The following is a 9,397-nucleotide window of genomic DNA, read 5'->3' on the forward strand; positions in this document are numbered from 1 at the left end:
GCATGCTTGATAGGAAAGCGGGAGCGATGCCGTCCCAAGCAAACGCAAAGTGGCGTCGCGTCGTACCGTTGCAGATGAAGCGAAGAGAGCCGGTAGGACTTAGAGCGAGGTGAAATATGAAACTAGTATTACTAGTTAGTATTGGACTTAGGTGGACATGAAAGCAGAACTTGTTTTCAAATGGAAGCGGTGTGGACTCGACATACACAACATGGTGCATGTCCTATCTGAGTTTGTACTATGGGATCTTTGTTCTTCGAGTTTCTTATGAAGGTCTTTAAATTTTTTTAATAAATAGGATTTCGGCTTGATCTAAGAGCATTTATTTAATAAAACAAAACGTTTGTAAGCCAAATGCGAGAGTGATACGCCAGATAGTGCGAGTAACACAACATTAATATTTTCGCCGCGATCAAATCCTAATAAATACAAAGCTCAACTTTCATTACAAATTCTTCACCACGATCATAATACATATAAATTCTCCCCCTTTTGTTTGGGCAGCTGCAACGCTTGCGTAGTGTTGTCGTACAATAAATTGCTCAGCTCATTTTTTACACATATATTTTTTTACGTAATTACGCTCTTGATAGGTTAGTATTCTATTGAAACTTTAATATTATGTAGATATTTTAAAATTTTAATCATTTCGTACACCATACACTATATTGATGAAGTTTAATGTCATATACAAAAAACTACTCTCTATTGACGCAGGTATCATATTGTTACGAGCTAGGGGATCGGATAGAAAATGCCGTAGATTTCTTCAAGTGTTTATTTCTTGAAAAATCAATGAGGAATATGGGCACAAATTAATTGCAGAGATGCACTAATTACACACACCAATCACTTATTACTTCACTATGCACACTTCACACAGTACTTTATCACTTGTAATCACTTTATAGCTTCGGTGTTTCTCTTTTGTTATCGCATTCAAAACTACAGGTGACTGGTCGCGTTGCAGCTCGCTTATATATCCCTGGGAATAATTCTAAACAGTATTCGACAACTGTCTAGGCGGGATAGCTACTGAGTAGGGATTGCCCAATTCTAGAACGTCCGTACTCTTTCGCACGTTGCTCCGTCCTTGTGGCACGGCGTTCTAGAGTGCTCAGTCTAGTTTCGAGAAAGTTCCGATCTTCTCTCTCTCTCTCGTATCATTTCGTCCTTGTCCCACACCTAGAAAGATCGGTCTAGAATATTCCTCCATCAAAGGGGTATAACTAGGCCTGAAAACGCCTGAAAACGGGTCTCCTGAAAACTGTACCACTCAACTACATGTATGTTCTGAAACTGACTGAAAAAATGTTTCAGCTTCCTGAAAACTAGGGTAACATTATGGTAATTACAATTTTCTAATATGTGATTGACCCTCTCCTGAAACGGTCAGAAATCATATTACAGCCTTCTGAAAAGTTATCTAAGTAGTGGAAAAATCTAGAAACATTGCAGTCGACCCGTCTTCGTAACAATATCATATCTATGTCTCTTTTTTAAATTTTTGTAGAGTGTAAAGTAAAATGTAAAAGTTAAATGGGAATACTCCTAAAAATAATATTGAATTAAATATATAAATAAATACTTGTTTGTCTATCAAAACATATTTTGATTAAAAACGTCAAAACCTTCACTCTTACATTATTCCATGTAAGTACATATTTGTCGCAGCCAACTAGCATAATTAGCAAATTCAGTCAACAGTCTAGCCCATTTACTAAACAGCGCCGTTTAACCAACGGTCTGAATTATAATCAGCCGTAGAATTTGTAAAAATATTTAATAAACTGGCTGGCCAATGCTTAGGCCTCTCGTACGTGTGACAGAAAGTCAAAATCTGATATAAAATAATATTTATTGAATATATTTACAATGTAACTTATTTGTGTTTTTATTCTTAAGCTTACTATAAGTTTCACTTAACTCTTCCATGCTGTTTCATTATGTTTCATTAAATTTTGGAAATAATCGTCAAATCTGTTTGCCGTCGTTTTATTGACAGCTGACAGTGACAGAAAGTGGAACTTACTTAAAATTACCAGGATAGGCAATATACTTCATCAAGTAATTTGCCGTTTGATCAAATGGCTGAATATCATTCAGGCCGCTAGTTGAACGGCACTGTTTATTAATAAGACACTGAATGGCTAGTTAAACTAGTTGGCGGCTACATATATATATTTCGTTTTCCGAGCAATGTGAGCTAAGGTTTAGGGACAATACCATGTCGTTCAAAACACGGCTGTCATAGCAAATGATTTTTAAATCTATGAAAGTCAGGCCTGTTGCGGCACCTACAATCTGCAGCTAATGCGATGACATCATACCCTGAATCACGTTGAATCATTGCCGACCGTTCAACATGTCTCAACTGTATTTCTGGTCGAGAATTCTTCCTTTAGGTTACTGGAACAGGACAGTTCCCTTCAGGTCTAAGGCCCAATAATGACCGTGAGTAAAGTTCATATACAAAGAAAAACTAAATAAAAATAAAGAGTACCTAAGGAAATTTACGGCCTAAGGTCGATTACAGTGAAATTATACTATGACGTAATCTGTACTTATAATCGTGTAGATTAATATACAAGAAGGATTCTATTTAATATAAGGTTTTGATGAATTCGAATACCTAACGAACCTAACCTAACGAAACCTACTACCACATGCACAACCCGCATTGACTGGTCTTGGGAAGTTTCCATTTTTCACAACAATGGTCGCCAGCACCGTTCTCGCGACGTGGAAGGGCGTAAGAAGTTGGGATCCGTCGTTTAGATTGGCCAGCTTGAAGTCCTGACCTCAATTGAGCATGTCTTAAGAGACGAGCAAGATTATTGCAACCTGCTCCACAAAAGGGGGCTTAAAAGTGTCATTGAAGAAGTGTGTCATTAGGTTTTACATTTGTAACTTTATTTAGACATAAGACATAACATTTATTACTAAATTATCTCTCTATTATTAATTGTTTAGCTGTGTACATCGAATTTATAAAAAAAATTGAATTAAATTAATATAAAATTAAATTTAAAAAATGCCAGCATTCACTTGACGCGTGTTTCAGTTTTTTTCCAAGAGCTTATATACAAAACGGTGAGGCCAAGAAGAGAGGTTGCGAAATCACAGACAAGCTTTTAATTGTAGATAACAAATAATGTTCAGTGAAGCCGCCTGGTTACACGCTTCATTGCAATATCCTATCCGTGGTTACATGTCGAAGCCATTATAACTAAAAACTAGGTCATTTCTAGACTTCTAAACATTATATTAACTTCCAGCGCATTGTAATGTTGTTTTAAGGTTTATCACGGAGCGGCATTTTGCGTGCTCGTAGAAAGTTTGCGCTTTAGAAGTACATGTAAAGGAAAAAAACTGTACTTCGGCTTCTGCTAACTTGCTGGTGTTGACCTCCAATGAGGCCCACGCCTCACAGGGCAATTTAGTTGTTAAGGGGGCAATTCGAAAATGGCCTCGGCGTTTTTCATTATATATTTTATATTATTATTATTTATTTATTATTTATTTACTGCCTAAGTCTTATATTTACACACTGATATAGGTAGGCTAATGCCTAGCTATAATGATACTAATGTATCCAAAGTGATGTTTTTTAAATTTAATCCGGGATACCTATAGCAAGAGTCTGAAAATAAGGAAACTGCAGACAGTGGGGCAGAGATTATATCGGGGGAGAGTTTTATCTGGCTGATTGATCGTTGATGATTGAAGATTGGTGATTAAAAACGGTAATGTCTACGACAATTCAATACACGGCGGTACAGGTCTGAACCTCAGATTCCTGTATTGTGAAACTGCTTTATCGCCGTTGTAAAAAAAAATACCGTCACATTTTTCGCTTACGCATCACATTATTACGCTACAAATGTCACATTTTTTCGTTACGTGCCATCTTTTTCTTGTCCCTACCACGGTTTATTCGAAGCCATTAATAACAAAAATATATAATAACGATAGCAATGATATAATAATTATGTTACAATTAATGAAATTCTGTAATAATCTTAGTAGTAATAAAGTAAAATAATTGTATTATTTGTATTTATGTCTATGATAATAAAAGTTGGTTAAAACTTTATTTAACCAATTTCAGTAAGGTTACATATAGTAGATCATTTTTCGAAAAATAAGGTCATAATAATATACGTGTGTATACTAGTACACGCACACATCTTTCTAATGATAGATGACCTTCTTAGCCCGACGCACGCTGTAATTTTTTTGGGTCTAAGGCATAGGGATATGCTCATGATGCTGTCAACGTACGAGCGAGTATTAAAATAGCTCTATATAGAAAAGCCACTGTTCCAGTTGTTACGAATCTATGACCTCAGGTCCGAGAGTCGCACATTGAAGACACTTACACTTGTCAAGACTGTTCACCATACATTCAACGGATAGTTTAAAAAGGACAACTAAGGAGCTGGTATTCTTAGAAAATACCAAATTTATCTATTATTAGAGATAATTTGTTTTACTGAATTTAGGGTATAGTTATGGTCAAACGTTAACTAAAATCTCAAGTTTTTATACAAGTGCAATCTATCTATCGTCAACTTCGACGTGGGAATCAAAGGGCGAACCATTCTCTCAAGGGATTCGCTACCCAGCTTCATGTTACTTCACACTTAAATCTTAATTAAAACATAGATTAATTAGTATAATCGAAAACACTTTTAATTTTGTTAAAAATCAGCTGCGTGATTTATCAAAACAATTTAGTTTTTTCGTTTCTATTACATTCATATCCACAGAATAGTTAATTTATTTTCGGAGCGACATCTTCAATGAGCTTGTGATTTGACTCGTATTTTTGAACAAATACAAAATATTTTTCAGATTCACCTCAAATTTAATACATTCTGATTTTCTCACGTTTCCTTCAGCGTATGAGCAAAGATCCATAACGCAATTAGAATGTTTATATTGCTGTTCTAGTAATGGAATCGGGCATATATACGTGTCGTAGAAAAATATATAAATAAACTGGAGATGAACCAAATAATTAATTATCAAATTAACTACCACCCACTGAAGAGCCCTTCCCAAAAGACGCCGCCTTCCCCACAGTTTACGCATTTCATAGTTGTTTAATAAGATCAAAATAAACAAGAGCTAAATTATTAGGGTTTTATTCGGAACTGGACAGACGTTTGGCCACACACAATCACACCTGATAAGTAAGACGTGGCTTATTGAAAGGCCAGGCCTTCAGGAGATGGCTGTACCACCGCCGCTTCAATGAACCCATATTAAACTGCCTAGGGAAGATGGTAGGTGGCAAGGAAATCCACCATCCATTCTCAGGCGGGCAATCTATATAAGACTGAAAGGCAAGCAACTGAACGGCGATGGTCAAGATTCAAGAGTGATTCGTCATCCTCAGCATATTTGCCATCATCAATGTTAGGCAACAATCGCTATTTCCACTTTCATGTAACCTAGAAAAGCCTTCACGACCTCAATTTAATCACCAGTCCTTGTTCCATAGTATTCTAATAGTTCCAGTAAAAGCAATAATTTACAACTGTAAGGTTAGTAGACTGTACTTACTGCGCAGGAGTTGAAACTGAAAAACGCTTACACGTACAGTTAAACGCTGAAACTAGGGTAGTTAAGTCGTGTACCTTCTTAGTTTATATACATAATTATAATTAAAAAACCGGCAAAAATGGAATATATTCGCACAAATTTTTTAATTCAAGATGAAGAAACACATAATACATACCCGGAGATTAATTATAATTACGACGATTTTTGTCCTAATTTTCTGCAAGTTTTTTACGAGAGGGCTAATGAGAGGTGTGATGAGGGATGGGATTGGCAAGAGTGGCAGAATGAGATGAAGGAGGAGTCTGAATCAACGAATTTGAGTTACATTGAAGAAGGTGAGATCTTCATGAACTTTTTTTATTCTCTATGCCTACTTACCTTGTTACTTGGGTTGTTGTATGTGTTTTCAAGTTCTTTATCGACTATATAATAATAATAATGATAGCCTTTTAGTTCGGGTACATCTAAACACGTTTCTATTTAAATCTTCTTTTAAGTATCTGAGTGCCATTTTTTGGCAAGGCCTCCTTCAAATCCCGCAATTTCTCTCTGCAATGTGCCAGTCTCTGCCATGTACCATACAATTTAATTTATTTAATCAACTATATATACATTAGTAAAACAATACCTCTTCATTATTATATAACTTTTGTATTTTTGTAGACATACAAAGTTATATTTATTTATTTAATTCCCTGAACAATTATACAATTATATAGTTTTATGATGTTCATTTATTCATTGTTGTGTACTTGGCTTTATTTTAATTATAAACAATATCACAAAACAGAAAAAATATAAGCCTAATTAGGCTCTACAGTTGTTACTGCTGCAAATTTTTAAATCCAGCCGTAAAGTAACTAAACATAAAACAATAAAACACTACAGGAAACTTAAAACTTCATTTTATGTTAAAAACATTAATTATAACAACACGTTTATTATATTTCTTAATTCTGAATATTACTTCTGTAGTCTGCGTAGTTTATACGGTTTTAAATAATATGTCTAAATACGAGTTATATGACCTTACATTAGTTAAGTTACACACACGCACACATATATATATGATGTAAATGTTAGCAATCAACAATCAGCAATCTTGTAGCCAAAAAATAGTTATAAATGTGTTACTTTTTCATACACTCATAAATTGTAATGTAACATCCTCGCTTCTGATAATGTCCAATAGGTCGACTACACTTATATTGAAGTGTCACATAGATTTGAGAACCCTTGAATAAGTCAAATTAGTTCGTTGTTAAAAACCTCATTTTAAGTTAGGTATAAGCTCATGTTTTAAATGATTAATGCCAATTGACATCCAGTTTCAATCAGAGTACGTTTCAATCAGTCAAATAAAAGATTATTTGAACATCCCTCCAACAACCGACCCCGAACTTAAGCCACAATATTCTTAAACAGCTCGAAGGTAAAAGGAAATCGCGTTTTAATGTAACAGATATTAATTATTTTAAATAGGAGCTCTTCTAATCAATCGTTAAATGCAAAATGCTCTGTAAATGAAAACATGTGCAGGCGCCGGCGCTAGATTGTTTACAATTTACAACAGTTATAGTTTTCCTGTCCAGGTGGATTTTATTGCCATAATTCTCGATAGATAAACTAGTTTCCGAATATGGATTCGCTTGTGATTGTCTTTTAAGTCGTGGCTTAAATCTTCTGACACGATACTATCGCCTTTTTTTAATACTTGTGTAAATCTATGGACAATTTATAACGGACACTAAACCTTACTATAATCATGTATAAAAGAAATTAAATTGAAGACATTATACCCTAAAATCGGACTACATTGGAAGGAAATGGCAGCATTTACCCAAGCTAGGATTTACTCTAAGAACATTTGTTAACCTGATTTTCACTCTTAAACATACAACTTCAATGTAGTTGGTCAGGACACCTAGACCGTTATACATATGACAGATGGTCTATAACAGTAACCCAATGATCTATTCCAAAAGGAAGGAACAAGGGCAGACCAGAGCGATGGGCCGACGAAAGGGTGGCTGGAAAAAATTACACAATTGAAAATTACATAATTGCACAAAATAAAATCCGGTAGAAAAAAATTGGAAGGACTCTTTTCACGAATATCGGCGGCTTACAGTAGTAAAATTTGTGTATATATATATATCTATTTCTGTTTAATGGATGCCAATAAGTTAAGCAATCTTACATAAAACATATTCTACAGTATATGGTCTAAAGTCCTAAAGTACATGACAATTAGGGTGGACATGAAATAAACAAAATATAAAATAAATAATTACAATACCAAAAGAGAGAAGAAACAATGTACTACAAATTTAGTAATTACCTATTTAAAATACTCGGTCATCTAATACGGGAGGTACAGGTGCTTAACAAAGCTTTTTTCTTAAATTGTCTACTATAATAATCAAGCTCTGAATAAGGAGCATTTGTTGTATTGAAGAATGAGAGATGCATCAACTTCTAGTTTGGTTTTTACAGACAGAATTTAGAAAATTCAGTTAATTTTAAACCTAGGGAATGAAAAACGGTCGAAAAGGTGAATATTCTGTTCTGTATTCGAGCATTTAACGAATGTAACCCCATCTAGAGATCTCCAATCGTACAGTGATATTTTAAACGTACTAATAACTCATAAATAGTGAAAGTCATGCACTGTTGAAAATGAAAAATGGTTATTATTATGACTACGACAATAATGATGTTTTATTACTTTCAGCGACATATATATAACTATGAATACAATAAATTTAACCCAAATAACAATTGGTAATTAAAATTGTATTGTTTAAACTCTTAAACATTTGCGCTTCCTTATAATTTGTACTGATTTTTGCGATGGAGTGTAAAATTAAATCTTTATAAAAATACATATTTCAAACCTAGATTTCACCTTCGAGCTGAATTTATTTTAATACTTAGGCTTGTTTCAGATGTCCTGTCCCCAGCAGTAACACGAAAAGAGCGTACAGCTTTCAGTAAAGCACAAATACAAAGTCTGGAAACAGAGTTTGCGCGAGCTAATTATCTTACACGATTGCGAAGATATGAAATTGCAGTCGCACTCAATCTTACTGAAAGACAGGTATATCATATATACTATTCATATAGTAAGACATGTCGGATTCATACACAAAAACATCCTTAAAACTTGCTCGTGAGGAGCAAAAGTTAGAAACAAATTAGTAGTTACGGCAGAGAACGAAAATGAATAATGAACGATATACTTACACACAATTATTTAAAACTAAAACAATCTAGTTGCATTATTTTTAAAACGCACTTTCGTGTCTTTCTGTCAAATAGAATTTACGCTGCGATACAAATAAATAGATGATTGCATTAATTTAAACTATTCAGAAGTATCTTTTTAGAAAGGGTTTGACACGAAGGGATGGTGTGATCTGACTAAAGAATGTCGACTTTTAACTTTGAAGTTCCGAATTAGTAGTGTTTTGAATTCAAAACTATTTAGGACTTTATCCTAAAAGTTTAGTTGTTTGTAATAAGTAAAAAACTAACAACACATTCAATAAGGACTGAACCTTTGCAATGAAACAATTTCTAATATATTTAAAGGAGTAACGCTTCTATATATATAACCTAGATGTTTATTTTTTAGGTAAAAGTTTGGTTTCAAAACAGAAGAATGAAATGGAAACGCACTAAAGGAACTAAAAACGCAAAGAGAAAGAACTAATTTACAAATAAAAAAATATTTTTATTTAACTAATAAATATTTTGTAAACAAACTCCTAAATATATTTACCGTTTGCTGCGTAACATCCACTATCACGGTTTTAAAACCAGA

Source organism: Pieris brassicae, chromosome 1 (assembly GCF_905147105.1).
Source record: "Pieris brassicae chromosome 1, ilPieBrab1.1, whole genome shotgun sequence".
NCBI classification, from domain to species: domain Eukaryota; kingdom Metazoa; phylum Arthropoda; class Insecta; order Lepidoptera; family Pieridae; genus Pieris; species Pieris brassicae.